Below are 22,823 nucleotides of genomic sequence, written 5' to 3' on the forward strand. Positions count from 1 at the left end.
CACCACCCAAAATTGACATTATGTCTAAGGATGTCAGAGAATTCCAATGAAGGCAGAAACGGGAGCAGAAATTGCCAATCTTCACTTTTTCTCCTTATGTCCCCAGGCTACAGGCTGGCCACTAAGGGAACAAGATGGTGGACTAGATGAGCCATTGGCTTGATAGGGCTCTTCCTATCATCATCTGTTCCTACAAGGAAAGGCCATAGCTCAGTGGGTGAACATCTGCTTTGCATGCAGACAATCCCAGGTTCAGTTCCCAACAATTCCCACGTAGGGCTGTGGGAGACCCCAGTGCTGACAATCCAGGTATAAGGAACCTTTGGCTCCGCCCAGGTGGGGGAACCACAACTCTCCATCATCCCTGGCCATTGTCCATGCTTGCCAGTGTGGTGTAGTGGTTAAGAGCGGTGGACTCGTAATCTGGGGAACCGGGTTCGCGTCTCCACTCCTCCACATGCAGCTGCTGGGTGACCTTGGGCCAGTCATACTTCTTTGGAGTCTCTCAGCCCCACTCACCTCACAGAGTGTTTGTTGTGGGGGAGGAAGGGAAAGGAGAATGTTAGCCGCTTTGAGACTCCTTAAAGGGAGTGAAAGGCGGGATATCAAATCCAAACTCTTCTTCTGCTGCTGCTGCTGCTAGGGCTGAGGAGAGTTCCCCATCAATACGGAGCTTGGTGGACCCATGGTCTGACTCAGCAATAGATGGCTTCCTATGTTCTTAAGTAAATCAGTTATAGTTCTAAGTCTGAAACCAGTCATAGTTCTGTGTCTGGAACTTTTCCCAAAAGGCAAAGGGAGTGCCATAGAAATGGGTTAACCTGCCTGTCCTGGAATAAACAATGAATGCTGTCATCAGAAGGAAATTCTTATTTGTGAAATTACTTGAAATAAAGCCAGCGCAGTTGCAAATGTATCAGGGACCTTCTGCATGCAAAGTGTGTGCCCTAGCATTATGCTATGGCCCTTCACCCAAGTAAAATGGTGTGTAAAAAAAAGGTAAAGGTAAAGGACCCCTGACAGTTAAGTCCAGCCGCAAACGACTCTGGGGTTGCAGCACTCATCTTGCTTTACAGACCTAGAGAGCTGGCATTTGTCTGCAGACAGTTTTTCCAGGTCATGTGGCCAGCATGACTAAGCCGCTTTTGGCGAAACCAGAGCAGCGCAAGAAGACACCGTTTACCTTCCCGCTGGAGCGCTACCTTTTTATCTACTTGCACTTGACATGCTTTCGAACCGCTAGGTGGGCAGGAGCTGGGACTGAGCAAAGGGAGCTCACTCCATTGTGGGGATTTGAACCACCAACCTTCTTAATCAGCAAGCCCAAGACTCAGTGGTTTAGACCACAGCACCACCCGCGTAGTGGTGCTGGGGCGTAGTGCACACACGAAAAAGTCTGAGGAAAGAAAGCCATTAGGCAAAAGTCAGACTGCATACACAACAACATTTTCTTCTATAATCAATGGAGACTAAGCCCTTACTCCTCCCCCCCCCCCCCCGCATAGCCCACACAATCTAGATCTAATGCATTAAAAAGAAAAAGGCCCTGAAAAGTGCTTCTCGGGAAACTGGTTTCATTCCAGAAATAATAGCTCATTGCAGATTGATTCTGCATTAGTCTGTAGTGTGTCCATTTGAAAACCTGTGTAAAGAGATGTAGGTGGTCCTGGAATTGTAGGGGAAGTGAATGCATCCCCACTGGCCCAGTGACATGGTGGGTAGGCATACACCAAGATCACAGTCATCACTTCCTTCTTCATCCACCTAGGGAATGTGCAGGGGCGAAAGGGCATGGATAGCCTACTTAAGGAGAGGATTTTCAAATGTGTATCCAATAACCACCCCTGCCCTTGTGGGTGCAAGATCAAAAGCAGCATGTTGAGGATGAGCATGGATGATTTTGGATTGGGAAAAGCAACATTTTTGTGCTACGAAAGGAACAGTGTGTACACAACCTCAATATTTAAGGACCTGCAGATGTTGCAGGTTAACCGGGTCCCACTGTGGATATTTTTGTGAGTTTGGGTGATATCCTGGTACCCTCTAGGCCTGCTTAGAATCAAGGAAAGGAGGCTGTGTTACCAGTGGAACCAGTTCCTTTGTTACGATAATTGTTTTGGCTGGGTTATTAAGTACGGTGCTTTAACATATCCAAAGAGGTTGCTCTGTTGCCATAGAGACAAATGGGTGGGCCTTTTCCCACCTCACCTGGCTGGATGCCACATCAGCCTATGAACAAGAACAGTAGGTCAAGGGGGGCTGTGCACAGAAAGTGTGTGAGAGAGAGTTTTGGCAGATGCTGGAAGCTGGATACACAGACGCAGACCTAGCTCTGTGCTGAACCTAAGCTGTGACTTGGGGGCGGGGGGCAAGATCTGTTGAAGTATTGATTCTGAGAGCCACTCCATGCTATGCTCAGATTGCATAAATGTGTAAATAAAACCATATATCCTAAAGACATCACAGTCTCTGCTGAACTTCATTCTGAGGAAACTGAACCCTGGGTAAACACAGGCACCCCTGGAGCCACAAAGGCGAACAAATGACAGTCAACGCAGATGGGTAAAGAAGAGAATGGGCTGATAGCTGAGGAGGGAGACATGATTGGTACAACCCAAGATTCAGTGCTGAAAGGAAGCTTGCTGGCATTCCAGTTTGGTTTAGTGCATCCTGCAGCTAGCACATGATTAGAAAGCTTCTCCTTGTATCTGAAGGTTTAAAATGTAAATGCAACCTTTTTGTTATCTCTCTTCCAAGGCCAGTCGTCTCTCTATCTCTCTTCCAAGGACACTCATCTCTTGAGTCAACAGAAGCAGTGAGTTCTCAAAAGTCAGGACAGGAGGGGAGGGAATATCCTGACAATGGCTGTACATTAATTCACCAAAGAGCAGAAACTCCATCTGCAGAGGGTGGGGCGGGGGGATACACTGAAGAGCTGTAGCTGTAATAAAAATGTTTTTGAAGCATATATATATAATGCTTAGAATCTGAATCAGAGCCTTATCCGGGAGAGTGCTTCCTTTTCCCTTATCCTTGATCAGGTTTGTAAGGATCTTCCCAGAATATAAAATATGCACACCACAAATACACACACACACACACACACACACACATCCCACACATGCCCCTCCCCAATACACACAAACAGTATTAACTCCAAATTTAGGAACATTGGATGCTGCTTTATACTGAGTCAGACCATCAGTCAATCTAGCTCAGTATTGTCTACACTGACTGGCAGCATCTCTCCAGGGTTACAGGCAGGGAGTCTCTCCCAGCCCTACCTGGAGATGCTGGGGATTGAACCTGGGACCTTCTGCATGCAAGGCAGGAACTCTGCTACTAAACTGCAGCCATTCTCTAAAGATTTTGAAGGGCATCTTGGACAAGACACCTTGCCCCAGACGCTCTGGGTGGTTTCCAACAGAATAAAAACACAGCAAAACATCACACATTAAAAAATTCCCCAAACAGGGCTGCCTTCAGATGTCATTAGGAAATTGTGTAGTTGTTTATCCGTTTGACATCTGACGGGAGGGCAGGCGCCACTACTGAAAAGGCCCTCTGCCTGGTTCCCTGCAGCTTCACAGTTCTCAACAAGGGAACTGCCAGAAGGCCCTTGGAGCTGGACCTCAGTGTCCAGGCTGAATGATGAGGGTGGAGACGCTCTTTCAGGTATACAGAGCTGAGACTGTTTAGAGCTTTAAAGGTCACCACCAACACTTTGAATTGTGCTTGGAAATGGGAGTTGGTGTATATACTTTAGGACCAGTGTTATATTTTCCTGGTGGCTGCTCCCAGCCATCCACCAGGCATCCGCATTCTGGATTAGTTGTAGTTTCTGAGTCACGTTCAAAGGTAGTCCCACATAGAGCACATTGCAGTAATCCAAGCAGGAGATAAACAGTGCATATACCATTCTGGCAAGACATCTGCTTGCATGTCAGGCAGAGCCAATGAGCAAGCAGCCAGAGGTTTCTCCTGTTCCTCCTCCTCACTGGGTGGGTCACCATTGTGGTCTGGACCAGAACAAGCAAGAAGGTGGCCCTTACCCTCCTGTACTACTCCTTCTGTGACTTGAGTAAAACCTTTACTGAACCCTTCTAATTAAATCTGCCAGGATGGTCAGATGTATTTTATATCTATCAACTCCTTTTGGATCAACCTACATCTGTCACTCTCAGTGTGGCCAAGCAGAGCCAGCATGATGTACAGTGGTACCTTGGTTTGCAACCGTTTTGGATTACAACCATGTCAAACCCAGAAGTGCATGTCCCTTTTTTTGGATTTCAACCCATTTTTTTGGATTACAACCAATTGGGGGGGGGGAGGCCCCATTGGCAAAAGCGTGCCTTGGGTTACAACATGTTTTGGTTTACAACTGGACCTTCAGAACGGATTATGGTTGTAAACCAAGGTACGACTGTAGTGGTTAAAGTGTTGGATTAAGAACTTGGAGTCTAGAGTTCAAATCCCCTCTTGGCTATGAAGTTCACTGGGTGACCTTGAGCCAGTCCCTTCCTTCTTCCCTCTCTCTCTTTTCTCTTTCTCTCTCCCCCCTACCTCGCAAGGTTGTTGTGAAATATAAAATATGAGAACCACATCTGCCACCTTGAGCTCTGAGGAAGAAAAGATTGATACAAATGAAATAAATAAATAAATAAATAAATAAATAAATAAATAAATAAAACATGTCCCCAGTAATGTGTCGATACACTCATATAATATTCAACTGACATTCTCACTGTTGCCATCAGTTGTGCGTGGGCCTATCTGACAATCAAGTGAGTATAATGCTCCATGCATCTGATTGCTTTTGGGGATTTATGCCCCAACACTGCCCTTGAAAATTCATTCCCAGGGTAGCTTATGCAACATGATAAAAAGCAGCAATACGCTAATAAATGCAGTGTAAAAACAGAATCTGAAACCTATGCAGTAATTAAATAACAGCTAAGGCAGCCAAAGAGTATCAGAAATAAAATACACATGGTTTTTGTATTAGGCATGCTAATAGAACAAAGCACAGGTTCAACTCTCCCTCCACACATGGAATATTATGGAAGGATGATTTAGACTGAACAGCATAATTTCAACAATGATGCCATGTCCGACTTGGATTTAATGCTGTGTTTTGGGTCTTTGCTTCTCATGGTGTTCTTATCAGATTCCTTTCTAAAACATTGGGGGAAACCTTCATGTTAACAGTGCCTTGCAAGGCACTTTGAAGCCCTGACTTTGGGACTTCAAAGCACATTGCACCTAATGTCATTGTGATGTCAGGCAATGGGCAGTTGGGTGGCCCATTACCCATCAAATTTGGTCCACAAGGTCCATCCTGAAAAGGATCTGACCTGTGGAACCAAAGAGTCCATCCCTGCAGTAAGCTATTGTTTGCCATACTTTAAGGTGTAAACTGGCCCAATGTGTTGTATTTGTGGGTATCCTCCCCCCAAAAGGTAAAAATTAGAGGATATCAGTCAGTGTCTTTTAGTTTTGCATTTTGTTTCAGGGCGGTGGGGAGACAGAATCTGCCAGAACGTCTTTTGAAAGTTGTCTGAAGCCATTTTATCCCCTTAAATTAAAACAGGGTGCCTTTTCCCCCCTGTTAAGTGAGTGTTAACGCTTTCTGCATCTCAAACCTCCTACATTCATCTGTTTCTCTTGATCGTTACATTTGTGACAGAAGCTGTTTCACTCTCTAATTTGTGGGCTGCTGTTTATTAAGGCTGGTGAGTTCGTCAGATCCGTTTTTACTGTAAATCTCTCCCCATAAGGTGCTGCTCCTCTCTGTCATTTTATTGCCGCAGCTATTTCTAGCTGTGAACCCTGGGCTAGAACAATAATCTCATTTAATTGTTAAAATAAATCAATTAAAATCTATTAAAGCCGCAAATCTTCTGCAGACTTAACCCTGGACCTGAAAGACTGCCAAGAGAAACAGACTTCACGCTGCTTCCAAAAGATGCTCAAGGTTGGACTTGAACATGTTTCCAAAGCGCTGCACCATTGAATTACAGTCATAGGACACCCACCCCATAAGTAATTTTAAAATCAATTCTTCCCAGGAAACTCTGGGAGTTGCAGCTCTGTGTGGGGAATCGGAAGTCTCCTCTAACAACTCACAGCACCCTTAACAAACTGCAGATCCCAAGAATCTCTGGGGGAAGCCACGACTGTTTAAAGTGGTATGATACTGCTTTAAGTGGAGAATGCAGACAGGGCCTTAAACACACTTGAATAGGAAGCAAGAATAATACAGCGGAAATATGTACAGGTTTGCATTTTTTCCATACTATAATGGATTTGTGCCAAATATATTTTGCCCCATACCAAAACGTCCGCATTCCTATATGCTGTAATCAAAGAAAGATAAAAGAGTAATCTCTTATTCGGTTTCATTCTACAGTGATCATCGTGTCTGTCAGACTTTGCAGTCTGGACGGGGGCCAATCTGGGGAAACCACTTTTGCCAGCCCGGCATGAGGTTGGATTAAAATTAAATCCATTCACTTATTCCTACCTGTTGCTAAATTTTCTGTTCTGGGTGGTATTACAAAGCTCGTGCATATCTTCCTCAACCAGTTTTTCAGCTTTCTGACTTTGTGCCTCATTCAAAAGACTCCACCCACGTCTTTTTTCTTTTCTTTTCTTTTCTTTTCTGCACAGCCAAGGAATTTATAATCCTTTCCTGGAGCAATTGTTAGAGGGTGCGGAGATGCACTGAATGTGACCTACCACTTGCTACTGGTTCCACCCAAGCAACGAGTCAAAATGATGTTGAATGTGATGGTTATGTTGATTACAAGGCAGCATTTCTCAAAACTTTTTGAGAACAGATTTATTTGTTTCCCCTACGTACATCAAATAACAGTTTGTGGGACAGAGGTACTCGGAATAGTGCAAAGGAAAGGTTGTTTTTACTGTCTACCACAGTACAGTGGTACCTCAGGTTAAGAACTTAATTCTTCTGGAGGTCCGTTCTTAACCTGAAACTGTTCTTAACCTGAAGAACCACTTTAGCTAATGGGGCCTCCTGCTGCCGCTGCGCTGCTGCTGCACGATTTCTGTTCTCATCCTGAAGCAAAGTTCTTAACCTGAGGTACTATTTCTGGGTTAGCAGAGTCTGTAACCTGAAGCGTATGTAACCTGAAGCGTATGTAACCTGAGGTACCACTGTACAGTAGTTCAACCATATTTGTGCAATCTCTCTCTCTCTCTCTCTCTCTCACACACACACACACACACCAAACAGAAAACTGCAACTGAACTTTTTAAAAGGACATGAAATTGAATGGTGGCCTAAGAGCTAGGCCTTGGCATGAAAGCTTCTTGTCTTCACATACATAGCAATCTCTTTGAGTCTTATAGATATCTCACACAATTCTGTACCTACTTTCCAATAAGTGAGCCACATTGAACTCTGCAGCAATTCCCTTTCCCTTTTCCCTTTTCCCTTTTCATCAGAACTTTCTGACATCCCTAGGGGGTAAGGATTCTTGGATTCTTGGCAAGCAGTTAGGAAGGAGGAGAGATTAGACTTCTGGTGGTGGATCCTTGGTTTAGAAGAAGGTTTTCATCCACCTTTCCTCAGAACCATGCCCTCAGATGCTTTAGGTTCCAGCTCCCCTCAGTCCCAGCCAACATGACATGTGGTTAGACTTGATGGAAGTCTTGGTCCAAATAATCTGGAGGATATTTGGAGGATGACGAAGGGCTACTCAGAATGTAATATCAACAGAGAATGGGGAGTCAGTACCCCTGAGATCTAAGGTAGCCTCCTTCTGACTCTCCACAGAAATCTCATTTGCATGCGTTGTTGCATAAGTTAAGGCCAGAATGCACCTCAGCAATTTAACTTTTTATTCATTTGCTCCAATACCTGCTGTTTTGCACTACCACTCTCTATAGCAAATCCCCCCTCCCTTCACTTCCCCTTTTGGTACTCTACTGTCACACTTTAATTTGTCTTGGTCCTGCTGTCACTTTCCCTTGTCTTTCCCCTGCAGACCCATGTCATCCGCTGATAAATCAGGTCAGCAAGACAGGAAATGAATTTGCCATAGGCAACGATGGCGTGAATCTCAGCGCAGATGCCATCTTCCTACTCTGCTTATAAGCGGAAAATGTGTTTCTCCAGTGGCATTTGCGGGGGAACTGCTTAACAATAAGGCATCAGTGTTTGGACACTGGGCCCATTTCACTACTTCAGAAGCATAGGAAGGTAGAACAAAATGAACCCAAGGTGGCAAGAAACCAAATTGGGTAGCAAGAAACCAAGTTAGAGGCTATGACGTGAAGCCAGGTGAAAGAAGATTTTCCTGCGCACTTTGTTGGTGATTTAAGGATGCATTTAACATAGTGGATCTCTTGCTGTTCTCTGGCCCATTGACTCTATTTTTCTGATTTTGTTACACTTGTGAAGCTATAACTCTGCTGCAGTTACTTGCTCTCCACTACCCCATGGTAGCTGGCAGTGGCGTGGTGTGTGGGGCTTGGGGGCCATTACCCTAGGCACATTTTTTGAGAGGGCACAACCAGGTGCCCCAACTACAGTTCCCTCATCGAGGAAAGTCACACCTCTGGGGCTGGGGGGTTGCTGGCAGTGGCCCCTTCTCCTTAGGGCAGCCCCTGGGCTGACCAAGAGGGAGGGGGAGGGCGCAGGCCACATTTTAAGTCAACATGCAAGCTGCATGCATACAGACACGTATTTCACAGCATCATAGAACTGTAGAGTTGGAGGGCGTCACAAGGGTCTTCTAGTCCAACCCCCTGCAATGTAGGAATCTTGCCCAACACGGGGCTCAAACCCATGACGCTGAGATTAAGAGTCTCATGCTCTACCAACTGAGCTATCCCAACTATTTCATGGAGATGTTGCCAACAGCAGTTGTTGCCATCCACATAAGCTACACTTGGCCACCCAAATATAAAGGAGGAGAACCTCAGGCATGGGGGGAAGAATGTGGCCCTCCAGACCTTTCTTTATGGCCCTTGACATTCTCCCCAGGCTACTCCCCATCTCTCCATGCCTCACCCTTAACTGGCCCTGCTTCAGGCCACAAGTGTTTTTGCCTGGCTGGAATGCCTCCTTGCTTGCTAGAAAGGCTGCGCATAGAAACTAGCCTCCGTACAAAGGAAAATTTACATTCATTGCTCCTCCCACTTTTGCCTCAGTTCTCGCCCATCACTGTCATGCGGCCCTCAGAAGGTTGCCCAGAAGAGACAGCGGCCCTCAGGCTTGGCAAGGTTCCCCTCCCCTGAAATAGCAAAAACTAGTGTTTTTAAAGAGACTCGGGAAACGAAATGAATGAAATACCAGGATAATGCCGACAGTGAGTTAGTGTAATCATTGCAGAGCTAAAAAGAAAACAAAAGCATTACTCCCTTCTAATGCACGCTGCCTCGCATGTGACAGTTATATAAACTCAATCTTGTAATGGCTGTGGTAGGCAATTCATCCTGACGGTATTTATATTTCAAATTAGGTGCATTTTATGGAATGTAAAAGTAGAGGCAAGGAGCAAGCTTTGAGCATTTACATTTCCCATCAACAGCCGTCAAGTGAATAAATGGCTGGCAAGGAACAACCTAGAGAAACCCAGGGCCCCTTCTCGCAACAGCAAACGAGAAATCAAAGGGAATGTGTGAGCAACTGCTTGCTATTTTTATTTATTTATTTTAATGAGCTGGCCCGGCTTCATTATTCATGCTTGCCCATGGTAGATGTTCAGGTTTATCAGCTCCTGCATGGGCAAATAAAATATTGAAGGGGAAGCGAGATAGAAAGAATGCTTACAGAGCTGCACAAACATACAGCGATCCGGGAGCTCCTTATGCTATGATGCACGAACTTCTGCCAGGATCCCCACGAAGGATCCATGGGCAGAGGCAAGGATCTAAGCTAGCAAGATGCCAGGGACTGCGTGTGGTCAGCTCTCTGTTCCTTCTCTGGGCACAGAAGTGGGAAAGGGGTGTGCTACTGAGCCCAGGGCTTGCTGATTAGAAGGTTGGCAGTTCGAATCCCTGCAACAGGGTGAGCTCCCGTTGCTCGGTCCCAGCTCCTGCCCACCTTGCAGTTCGAAAGCACGTCAAAGTGCAAGTAGATAAATAGGTACCGCTCCAGCGGGAAGGTAAACAGCATTTCTGTGCCCTGCTCTGGTTTTGCCAGAAGCGGCTTAGTCATGCTGGCCACATGACCCAGAAGCTGTCTGTGGACGAACACCGGCTCCCTCGGCCTATAGAGCGAGATGAGCACGCAACCCCAGATTCGTCCGCAACTGGACCTAATGGTCAGGGGTACCTTTGCCTTTACATCAACCCCAGCTGCGATTGACAGGCAGTGTGATGGTGCAAGTTGTCAGAAAAGGGCAATCAAAATGATCAAGGCGGTGGAGCAAATTCCCCTATGAGGAAAGGTTGCAGCGTTTGGGACTTTTTAGTTTAGCGGGGGAAAGGCAAGTAGGCTATTAATAAACAGAGAGCTGCTCAGCATGCAGGTAGGTGCATTGCTTTTTAAAAGATGCATAGTTTCACAGGCAAAACAATATCGGTTGGGTACAGAACTGAGTGTGTAATTTGCAGCGCTACTGTAGTAAATAAGCAGAAAGGGAGTTGTTATAATCTTCAAGAACATGATTACAATACAGTTCCCCTGTATAATAATTCAATCTAACAACCAGTTTGGTTTCTGTGAATACAACAGAATTACTTGTATGTCGCCATCAATTGATTTATTTTTTAACTGGAATTTGTTTGACACTGTCAGGGACTGGGTAGATGAGAAAGAATGGTGGAGGCCGCCGCCCCAGGTATCACCTAGAGAGGAGGAAGGGGCAGATAGCATAGATCTCCAGAAGTGGTTTGGCACAGGGCATACCTCAGAGGGAGATGAGGGCAAAAGCTGGTAAATAATGGGAGAGGAGGAGGAGGAGGAGGATAGCAGAGAGAACCAGGCAGAGGGCCTTCTCAGTAGTGGCACCCGCCCTATGGAACACCCTCCCATCAGATGCCAAGGAAATAAACAACTACAGTGGTACCTCGGGTTAAGAACTTAATTCGTTCTGGAGATCCGTTCTTAACCTGAAACTGTTCTTAACCTGAAGCACCACTTTAGCTAATGGGGCCTCCTACTGCCGCCATTTCTGTTCTCATCCTGAAGCAAAGTTCTTAACCCAAGGTACTATTTCTGGGTTAGCAGAGTCTGTAACCTGAAGCGTCTGTAGCCTGAAGTGTCTGTAACCCGAGGTACCACTGTATCTGACTTTTAGAAGACATCTGAAGGCAGCCCTGTTTAGGGAGGTTTTTAATGTTTGATGTTTAATCGTGGTTTTTAATATTCTGTTGGGAGCCACCCAGAGTGGCTGGGGAAACTCAGCCAGATGGGCGGGGTATAAATAAATCATTGTTGTTGTTATTATTATTATTACTACTACTACTATTATTATTATAGCATTCAGCAGGCAGAGCCTTAGCAGCAGCTGAATGAGATGTTGTCACTGGAGAGTAACTCAGAACCCGTATCCTCCCCCAAAACCAGGCGTTCACTGGGAATAGCAGAAGAGAGAGCCCAGAGGCAACAGTCATGTAACAGCAACTGTCAGAGGCAGGAGGAAGAGGCAGGTGAATAGGGAAGTAACGGAGAAGGGGGGTGGAGCTTCACTCAAGGCAATGTTAGCCATTAAGGTGCATCTTGAATTCATCTCTGTAAATTGTGTTAATATACAGAACTGGGAAAGCTTGCTGTTTCTCTATCTCACTGCCTTCCTGGGAATCGGCCGCAGCTGCCGACAGCACCCTGACAGACATCTTTGGTGCCTTCCGTCTTCTGGGATGCTTTCCGGTATCCCAGCTGTCACATGGCACTTGAATAGTTTGTGCGTCTGTGTGTGTGCTTTTATTACAGCAATACGTTAAGTGCCAGCTCCCACATTTATTTGGGCTAATTTAGAACATGCCAAAATGAAGCTGGCTTTGCTTGTGGCAAACTCAGTTGTGCAATTGTTTCCAAGTTGTGAGTCAGTATTTCCACTTGCATCTTCCAAAAGTCTTCTGTGTGATGGCCCACAAGCTTGCAAGTTAGCTGTGCTGAACAAATCCTATCACTAGTAAAGGGCTGTGTAGAACGACCATCTTCAAGGATTCACCATGCCTGCTAGCCCTACCCCAGATGTTTGTGCAGTCACTAGCCATGCTCCACTGGTGTCAGGCGGGTGTCAGGAGCAGGTAGCAATAAATCACACGGCATCAGTGAAGTTAACTCTTTATTCAAGGAAACAAGGTCGACACAGGAGGCTATGGCTAGTGAGCACAGCAACTCACCCTGGTAGATCTTGCTCCTATGGGGCACTTGTGGGGACTGAAGGTCTTCACCTTCCCACAGTTGCCTGAGTCTCCTTCTTCTCCAGCTCCTTCCCAAGCAATCTGAGACTCTGCCACCGTGCCTGTATTTGCTTCTCTCTCTTCATATCTCTTCTGGTTCTGGGAGACCTGGGGAGGGGAACTGGTCACAGCAGGAGGGGGAGGCACCCTGGCTTCTTCACCAGTCTGACTCATATCTGCTTCTTGGCCTCCCTCCTCTCCTGCTTCTGATTCCGGACTTCTCTCTACCACAGCCTCTCCCAGCTCACTAAACCCTGTTACCTCTTCAGCTTCAGATACTTCCTCCTCCCAATCTTCTCCGTCTTCTCCCTCTGACCGCTCATCATTGTCCCACTGCCCATCCCCAGGCTCTGTGCCTTCTTCCCTTGGGGGTTCCCCAGCAAGTGCCTCCCACTTCTTCCAGCCACTTATGACATCTGACAGCTGTGCATTTGAGATTCATGTGGAAGCGTGAGCCAGTGTGGAGCAGGGGTTAGGTCAGGAGTAGGGGAACTTTTTCAGCCCGAGGGCCACATTTCATGCTGGGTGACTTTCCAGGGGCCACATGCTGGTGTTGGGTTGGGCCAGAGGCAAAAGTGCCCAGAGCTATGAATTTGGCTTTCTACTGTAGGCTGGTTCCTACACAAACTCACACAGCTCTTTCTATGCTCTATCCATGGGAGCAAGAGGCATTATCAGAGCCCAAAAATGCAGTCCACTCAGGCAAAAACACTACTGGGGTGGAGAATCTCCAGCCAAGGGGCCAAATGTAGCAATCCAAGCATCGGTATCTGGCCCTCAGGACTTTCCCCAGGTCGCAGCCTCTCTCTCCAGGTTACATCCCTGCCTGTCCTTGTCTCACACTCAGCCATAAAGGGTCACTGGTTGAACCTGGGCCAGTCACTGTCTCAGGCTAACCTACCTCACAGGGTTATTGTGCGGGTGAAATAAGAGAAGAACCATGTACACCATCTTGACCTTTCCCTGGAGGAAAGGTAGGCTACTCATATAGTAATTAACTAATTAATTAATTAATGGTGAATACGGTGTCGCCAGTCAGTCCATTGGCATTTAGGGGCACAGCCAGCAGGCAGCCATGAGTCTGCTTGTCCACACCCCGTGTGTGGGGAAACATCTGAACAGCTCCTATGTGCTAATGTCAACTTGAGTAAGTTTGACATTTTTTTAAAAAAATGTGCTAAAGCTAGCAACAGGAAACACCCACAGTCTGTAAGTCTCCATATCAGGATAATTGCTTGGGGCAACGAGTTCTGCTGACACAACAACCAATCTAGTAGATGATTTATGTGCAGCGCTGTGGATTTGCGGAGTTCCTGCTTCTGTCACAAGCAACATCCCCGGATTGCTGAGGATATTGCAAGCATCGAGATTTGCCACACACCCTCAGGCTGTGGTCTAAATCGGACCACCTGTTCACTCGCTTTTGCATTTCAAAGTGTTGGTGTTGACCTTTAAAGCCACAAATGGCTTCGGCCCTGTATACCTGAAGGAGTGTCTCTACACCAATCGTTCAGCCTGTACACTGAGGTCCAGCGCCAAGGGCCTTCTGGCAGTTCCCTCATTGCAAAAATTGAGGTGACATGGAACTAGGCAGAGGGCCTTCTCGGTAGTGGCACCCACCCTGTGGAACGCCTTCCCATTATATTTCAAGGAGATAAATAATTATATGACTTTCTGTAGACATCTGAAGGCAGCCCTGTACCAGGAAGCTTTTAATGTGCGATGTTTTCAGGTTACAGACTCCGCTAACCCAGAAATAGTACCTCGGGTTAAGAACTTTGCTTCAGGATAAGAACAGAAATTGTGCTTCTGCAGCGCAACAGCAGGGGGAGGCCCCATTAGCTAAAGTGGTGCTTCAGGTTAAGAACAGTTTCAGGTTAAGAAGGGACCTCCGGAACGAATTAAGTACTTAACCCGAGGTACCACTGTATTATTATTATTATTATTATTATTATTATTATTATTATTTTCAGGAATATGTGGTGGGACAAAGCACAGTCATAAGTTTCACTTCTATTCCTCATGCAGAATATCAGCAGTGACATAGTGGCATTTTCTTCCTCCAAATGATCATGAGGCTTAGACACAGGCAGGTTGTGGGCTGCCAATTTCACTTTCAATAAATTTAATCAGGACCAGCTGGCTGCAGAGCTGACATTTTATGGGCTCCCCTGCATAGCTCAGGCTATAATGAAACCCCTACTGGATCCCAAGTGGTCGAGGGAGCCCTTTGTGGGAGAAACTTTATGGGGGGGGGGTTGTGGATCAAAATGTGTCATCCAATCCTCTTTTCTTTCTCATCCAATTAAACTTCAAAAACAAATCTGAAGGTTGAAAGGGCATGAGTTTATTCTGCCCTCGTTCCTTTTATTATCCTTATAGGAGCCTTCAGAGGCACCCTTAATGAGTTCCTCAAATCCTTTCTAAAGTGTATAGAAGTAAGAATTGTGAGGCTTCAGCTTTGAACATGGCTGACTATTATCTTTTTCCAACAATGACTATAAAGTTGCCTCCCCCCCCTTCAGTCTTCTCCCATTATTAACATTGCCGAATGGCAAACGCCGTGATTGCCAGCCTCAGGGGCTCTGCTCATATTTCTATAGACCATCTCACTCCAGCCTAACCCAGGCAAATGCCATATGATTATGTGGATTATTGCCAGTTGAAATCAACATCTTAAGCACGCCAGCAGCTCTGTTTGATTCAGGCCTTAAATCTTTTGTGAATTGTGGACTTCTCACTCTTCCTCCCTCACTTACGGAATGAACCACATGCCTCTTCTCCAGATATTTGTTCTTTAATCTTCAGCCCAACCCTCCTAATATCTTTTCAGCACTTTACTGAGACGCCATGTTGTTAGAATCACATGGGGGTGGGTGGTGAGATACACACACACACACAAACACACCTTTTCCCTCCTAAATAAATCTTCAAGCCCTGCTATTTAACATAATTTTTTGATAGATTCACCTTGAGTAGACCTTTGACTTTTGCAAGTTCAACAACATCAGAGAGTTCTTTTTTGGTCTTATATAACTGCTGCCTTAAGCTTGGTACTTTAACCTGAACCTGAGCCTAGCTGTTCTTTGAGCAGGAGTGGGGAGCCTTTTTTCCCATTTAGGGGTGCATTGGGAGGGGGGAATCTGTCAAGAGGTGTGTGCAAGCAGAGATCCTGTCAAGAGCCAAAAGCTTCCTTTTCTCTGTGTGTTTTCTCTCCCTTTCTTTCTCCGCCTTCCACCTGTTCTCTCTCTCTCTCTCTCTCTCTCTCTCTCTCTCTCTCTCTCACCTCTTTCCCCCACCTCCCTCTCTTTGCAACTTGTTTTCTCTGTGTGCATAACACCCCTTTCCCCCTGCTTTTTTACCTCTTCTCCACCTGCCTGAAATTAGACCAAGATCTGCATGAAATTACCTATGAATCCGTCTCTTCCACCACTAGGGATGGGTGTCAATCTCGGTTTCCCTCAATTTCTCATTTTTCTAATCTCAAATTCAGTTTTCCAAATTTTCACATCATGCCATATATATATATAGAGAGAGAGTGTCCTCATGAAAATTCATCAGTGTATACACATTTTTTCTAGCAATTTCCCTAATGCCATGTATACTGTCACTATATGTTTGCATATTGTTCTGGGAAGTGCAAATTAAGTTGGTTCACCTTAAAATTCGTACCAAGTCAAATTTCTCTTCCCGGCATCAGTATCATCCATCACGCAGTTCACTGCTTGCAGGCCTGACCCTGGGCTTATTCTTAGTAATAGTAACTCAGACCAGGGCTTTTGGTGTGGTTGCCCCCATTCTGTGGAATGGTATTCCTGTTGAGATATGAGAGGCACCCACTATCTGCACTTTCCAGAAACAACTTAACACTTTCCCAGATGGAGAAATGGGACTTTGCCATGTGGGTGTGTTCTGTGTGTTTTAATTTTGTTTTAAATGTATTTTCTGGGGGTTTGGGGTTGTTGTTGTTTTTTTTAAAAAACTGTTTGTACCTGTTTTAATTGTACATCATTTTGATATGATGCTATAGAAGGGTTTTTTTTAGTGCTGGCAATGGTGGAGGTGATGATGGTGATGATAAACCTGATTTAGACCAGGAATAAATCTTACCCCAAAGCTTACTGTGGTGTACATTAGGCAGATTTCAGCCTACCCTACCCTGCAGGGATGCGGGTGGCACTGTGGGATAAACCACAGAGCCTAGGACTTGCCGTTCAGAAGGTCGATGGTTCGAATCCCCGCAACGGGGTGAGCTCCCATTGCTCGGTCCCTGCTCCTGCCAACCTAGCAGTTCAAAAGCACATCAAAGTGCAAGTAGATAAATAGGTACCGCTCCAGTGGTAGGTAAACGGTGTTTCCATGTGCTGCTCTGGTTCGCCAGAAGCGGCTTAGTCACGCTGGCCACATGACCCGGAAGCTGTATGCCAGCTCCCTTGGCCAATAAAGAGAGATGAGCGCCGCAACCCCAGAGTCGGCCACGACTGGACCTAATGGTCAGGGGTCCCTTTACCTTTACTACCCTGCAGGTAGGATAAAGTTTTCTCCCCATGTTGATCATGTGAAATCCCCCACCCCACCCTGCCCATTGCAGTCTGAAGTGATGGTCAGGAACAGGTTTACTATGAGCTCTTAGTCTAGAACAGCCTCCCCCCAACCTGGGCCTTCCAGATACTGTTCAACTCCAACTCCCGTCAGTGGGAAACATGGCCAATGGTCAAAGATGACGGGAGTCCAAAATATCTGTAGGACCTCAGCTTGGGGGAGGCTTGGGTCTAAAGAACCTACTTGCCTTGAGGGGGATGCCACAGCCTCTGGGACCATCTTTGCTCTTAGCTAGCATGGTATGAAATTAGCCATCATTTCCTTCGGCACTTCCAAATATTCTACCTCTAGATAACAAGCTGTGCTGTCTTTATGAAAGCACATTAATGAGCCTTCTCATCAGCACTGCAGTTGCAAAGATTATTGGTAAACACTTCAGGTTGGAGGAGCCCCAAGGAGTGCTGCCGCCAGTGAAAATCAGCTATTCATTTGCAGAGCCGTTGAGACCGTAAACAAATTACATCCAAGAGGTCGGATACAGTATCTCATCTAAAGGCTCTCGATGTTGGCAGAACTCAAGTATTGGCAAATCAGAGGAGAGTTCTGAGTCACATTATATACGTGTGTGTGTGTGTGTGTGTGTGTGTGTGTATGCAGGGCCGGCACAACCATGTTGAAGGTGAGGTAACCGCCTCAGGCAGCAGGTTCTGCAGGGGCAGCATACCAGGCCTCCAAAGAATGCATTGCCCAATGCTGCCACGGTGGCAGCAACAGCTGCGGCATGCTCTGTGGAGGCTGGATCTGCCGCTTCCTCAGCAGCAGCGCCCCCACCCCCACCCCATGCTGCCTCTACAGCAGCATCTCAGTGAATAGTCTCCTCCTACCTTGATTGGTTCAAAATTGGGAAAGAAGTATGACAAGGCTCCCTGCTTATTTAACTTATATGCAGAATTCATCGTGCAAAAGGCTGCACTGGATGAATATAGCTGGAATTAAGATTGCCGGAATAAATATCAACAACCTCAGATATGCAGATGACACAACATTGATGGCAGAAAGTGAGGAGGAATTAAAGAACCTTTTAATGAGGGTGAAAGAGGAGAGCGCAAAATATGGTCTGAAGCTCAATATCAAAAAACCGAAAATCATGGCCACTGGTCCCATCACCTCCTGGCAAACAGAAGAGGAAGAAATGGAGGCAGTGAGAGATTTTACTTTCTTGGGCTCCATGATCACTGCAGATGGTGACAGCAGTCATGAAATTAAAAGACGCCTGCTTCTTGGGAGAAAAGCAATGACAAACCTAGACAGCATCTTTAAAAGCTATGATTTTCCCAGTAGTGATGTATGGAAGTGAGAGCTGGACCATAAAGAAGGCTGATCACTGAAGAATTGATGCTTTTGAATAAAGGTGCTGGAGGAGACTCTTGAGAGTCCCATGGACTGCAAGAAGATCAAACCTATTCATTCTGAAGGAAATCAGCCCTGAGTGTGCCCTGGAAGGACAGATCCTGAAGCTGAGGCTCCAATACTTAGGCCACCTCATGAGAAGAGAAGACTCCCTGGAAAAGACCCTGATGTTGGGAAAGTTTGAGGGCACAAGGAGAAGGGGATGACAGAGGACAAGATGGTTGGACAGTGTTCTCGAAGCTACCAACATGAGTTGGACCAAACTGTGGGAGGCAGTGGAAGACAGGAGTGCCTGGCGTGCTCTGGTCCATGGGGTCACGAAGAGTCGGACGCAACTAAATCACTAAACAACAACACCCCTAGGCAGTGGCATCCCATTCCTAGGGCGGAAATGGTGAGGGCTGTCAACCAGGGTTGCCTGGGCTCTGCACCCTCCCAGCCTGATTCAGAGCAGGCCCCTCTGTAACAGCCTTTGATTTCCACTTCAGCTGTCAAGTATGGTTGATTAGATTTCCCCCACCCTGTTCCCAATGTAGATCTTCACTTTCTCCTTGTTCCTGATACAGTTCTTTATTCCTCCCTTGTTCCAGATGCAGATCTTCATTCACCCCTCCTTTCCTGCAGGTGGAGGCGCTGGGCGCCATTTTGTGGTTTTCCTCAGGTTCCCAAATATATTGGGCTGACCATGTGTGTGCGTATATGGCTTGTTTCGGTGGCAAACAATTGACAACTTTGGGGGGCAGAATGGAAGGCTGGAGCTCAAGATAATACAGAAAGAAGCAGGATTAATTCACAGATGAAGGCATTAGAAATCACAGTACATCCTCTTTAACTATGAATTAAAATACTGAGTAATTCTGTTGCTAAGGAAGATTTTACACTCCATATGAACATGATAGCAAATTCTCTTGGGCTTAGGCTATAAGGCTGGTTCTTAGGATGTAAGTTTGGAATTGTATGCACATGGTATCTGACTCCAGAATAAGGCTGCCGTGTTGTGTGTGAGAGAGAAGGTGGGCAGATAGTGGGGTTAGTCACATTTAAAACGGCTTATGTGTGAGATACTGGGGTTAGTCTTTTTGGAGGCTTTTCTCCAGGTCCCACCTCTCCAGGAAGTTCAGAGGGTGATGACAAGGGTGAAGGCCTCCTCGGTTGTGGCTCCCTGTCTGTGGAATGTTCTCCCCAGTGGGGTCTGTCTGGCACCTTGACAGCCATCTTTTCAGTGTCATGTCAATACTTTCCTTTTCCTCCAGGGCTTCGGATAGACAGAGATGCTGCTGTTTTGTTACTAGTGTTCTGCCAAAGCTTCCTCTGGCTGTTAGGGGAGCTGTTTTGTTATTCTGTTATTATTTATTATTTTGGTCACAGACCAGTTCTTGCGCACATACAATATCAGGGAAGTCGTAAAACATGATAGGGATACATTTGAATTTGCAATTGGGTATAACAGGGACAATACAGATATAGCAGCAGTTAAAAATATGTAAGTTAAATCTCAATCACTAAAATATAACCTAAAATTGAGCTGTTTCGTTTTTAATGGTATAATGTATTTATATTAATGTTTTTAAATGTGTTGTAAGTCACTTAGAGACCTTCAGGTGAGAAGCAACTGTTAAGTTGTGGGCAAACATATCAGACGGCACAGCGATTCTTCAAACAGCTCTTGTTTATTCAAAGGCCAGAACAGAACTGAACTGAGGAGTTCAGTCAGCCTGCTTATATAGAGCTCCAGAACAACGTAACTGCTGCAACTTTCTAAAACCATCCAATCACTGAACATCACTTTCGATCCTTCATTTGCATAACTATCTACAGTATCCCCCTGCTGGCCCAGGGTGAGAACTTCAGTACATAACAGCAACTAATAAGTCTAATGAATAATATTATAACTTATGGAGTAATGAGGATCTCAGGCCTTAGTTAGCAGTCATTCTTACAAGATCAGCTTAAAGGATGATGGGCAGCCCTTTGAACCACCAAATATGTCCTGTGTTAAAAGCTAACCACACACTCCCCTTGCCTCTGGGTTGGGCACTGCAGGGCAGAGGATGTCTTCCAGGAAGTTGGATTTGAGCCGAGTGCTTCCAGTTGCTGATTCATCATCTAAGGACTTGCTAGAACAGACTTCATTAAAATCAAAGAAATAAGGGGTAAGGAATGACTTTATTTTTTAAAAAGGGGAAAGGTACAATCAGTGCAGTCAGTTCAATTATCTTCTAGTATTTCTGGTCTCACTACCACAAGACTTTGCAATGGGATGTAAATATACTCTTAGAAATTAGCAATTTACTCTTTGTCCTAAGCACAGGGATGGCCAATGTGGTGCTCGGTGTTGTTGGACTACATCTCTCATCATCCTTGGCCATTAAAAATGCTTGCTGGGGCTGATGGGAACTGGAGTCCCACAATATCTGGAGGACAACACAATGTCTATCCCTGTCTCTGCAAGTTAATGTTGTTGGGATACTGCCAGGGAGACAAAGTCCATCATGACTCTACGTCGCCTCCGGACGATCCATCGATCTCCCGTAGATACAGTATCAGCAATTAGCGACACGAGCTCCAGAAATAGCTTGCCACATTCCAGAGCTGATGCACGCTCTATCAGCAGAGTTCGCATAGCGAAAAATGCACTCAGGAGAGCATATTTACAACTTTATTCAGCGTTGGTCAGAACAAAGAGAAAACATGACTGCCTGCTTCAGTGTCTGAGACAGAGAGAAACGAAAACAATAGACAAAACATAAACGTCCTGTGAACAGGAAATACGCAGACTCTGTGACTCACAAAGCCTGCTCCCTTTTAAGGTGGAACGGAAATATCCTAACAAATATGACAGAAATCCCTAAATGAACCTAATTTGGGGGGGGGGGTCCCTCCTAACCTGCGCCATCAGTGGAAGCCCTAAGCAATGACATCTGCTTGGACAATGGGGCTCTCCTCCCCCCCAAGTGCCTCCTGACTGGGGCAGTCAGGAGATCCCCCAGAACAGCACATGGGGGGGGGGGGGTCTGAGGCTAACCTGGGATTCTTGTGCAGACAGAAGAATTGGAAGAGTTTGGTGTTCAATTCCACCCAAAGATCAGGGACACTTCCGGTTGCCATCTTGAAGATCTGTCTTTGATATCACTTCCGAATACCGTAACACCATTTAAGTTGCCTTTTGAATGTGTCAGAAAGGGCCGTGGGTTGTAGCTTTCCATACCACCAAAGGATTTCCTTTGTCTATAGAAAACTGTATCCTTTTAATAGGCCTTTGCTATCTTATTTTAAAACCTTGCCATGCTCGTTTGCTTCAATGGGACGGTTACATTCGCACCTCTCTCCGTTTTCGGAAATGCTAATTAACATCAGATTTCTCTAACCCAGAACCCACCGACTGTGTCAAGGTGAGAAATTTGGGGAACAGGGAATGGACAGAATGACGCAGGAGAGGCTTTAAAGATGAACAAAGCTTATTAGTTTCTCACACTTTGTCCTGATCTGCTAAATTGATTCTAGCTGTGAAACTGAAGGAGGGGAGGATCTGTTCAAAATCTCTATTAGACGGAGACGTGCTGCAGAGGGAAGTGTGAATCAACAGTCTGCTGAGACTTAAATCTATTTATCATTTCCTTTTGTGAACTAAGGCGTAAAAATCCAGCTTGTCTGAATGAACATACATAATATTTTATCTCTGCGACATTGGGGGGGGGGGTGTTCTGCTACAACCTAACCAGTGGCGGTGCATCCCATTTTGTCACCTCAGGCAAAACGGGACGGTGCTCCTGCCACCCACACCAAAGCATTGCTTACTGCGGTCATGAAGTGGCAGCTTCCAGTAAGCTCTCGTGAGATCTCATGAAGCTTTTGCAGGATCTCTCGAGAGTTCTGCGAGGTCTCTCAAGATCTTGCCAGAAGCTGCAGCAGCTGTAGCAGCTGCTCAACTCCAGCTGCAGGGGCAGACAGGACGCCAGTGGCGGGTCCTGTCCCATGGGATTCATAGAATCATAGAATCATAGAGTTGGAAGAGACCACAAGGGCCATCGAGTCCAACCCCCTGCCAAGCAGGAAACACCATCAGAGCACTCCTGACATATGGTTGTCAAGCCTCTGCTTAAAGACCTCCAAAGAAGGAGACTCCACCACACGCCTTGGCAGCAAATTCCACTGTCGAACAGCTCTTAATGTCAGGAAGTTCTTCCTAATGTTTAGGTGGAATCTTCTTTCTTGTAGTTTGGATCCATTGCTCCGTGTCCGCTTCTCTGGAGCAGCAGAAAATAACCTTTCTGCTGCCTGAAGTGGCTGCTTCAGTCCGCCTCATAGGCGGATTGGCCCTGAGCCTATCACACAGTTCCCTATACTTAAGGGCCACCTCCCAGCCCGCCTATCACACCAAGTTCTGATCTGGTGCCAAACATTGACTTTGTGCTTGACTTTGGCTTGCTGAGACCAGGCTGCACTTGGAACCCTGTTCTCTTGGGTAAGTGTTTCAGTAAAAAGCCTTT

The 22,823-nt window shown here is 46.0% G+C and overlaps 1 long non-coding RNA gene across 1 annotated transcript; it reads left to right on the plus strand.

Moving 5' to 3' along the window:
• Positions 1-2,134: 2,134 nt before the first annotated feature.
• On the plus strand, positions 2,135-5,727 carry LOC310664600. Its single transcript, XR_014504993.1, has 3 exons — positions 2,135-2,248; positions 2,763-2,815; positions 5,687-5,727. It is a non-coding gene; the product is annotated as an uncharacterized lncRNA (long non-coding RNA).
• Positions 5,728-22,823: the final 17,096 nt, after the last annotated feature.

Source organism: Podarcis tiliguerta, assembly GCF_965153285.1.
Source record: "Podarcis tiliguerta genome assembly, chromosome: 14".
In the NCBI taxonomy this organism is placed as follows: Eukaryota; Metazoa; Chordata; class Lepidosauria; order Squamata; family Lacertidae; genus Podarcis; species Podarcis tiliguerta.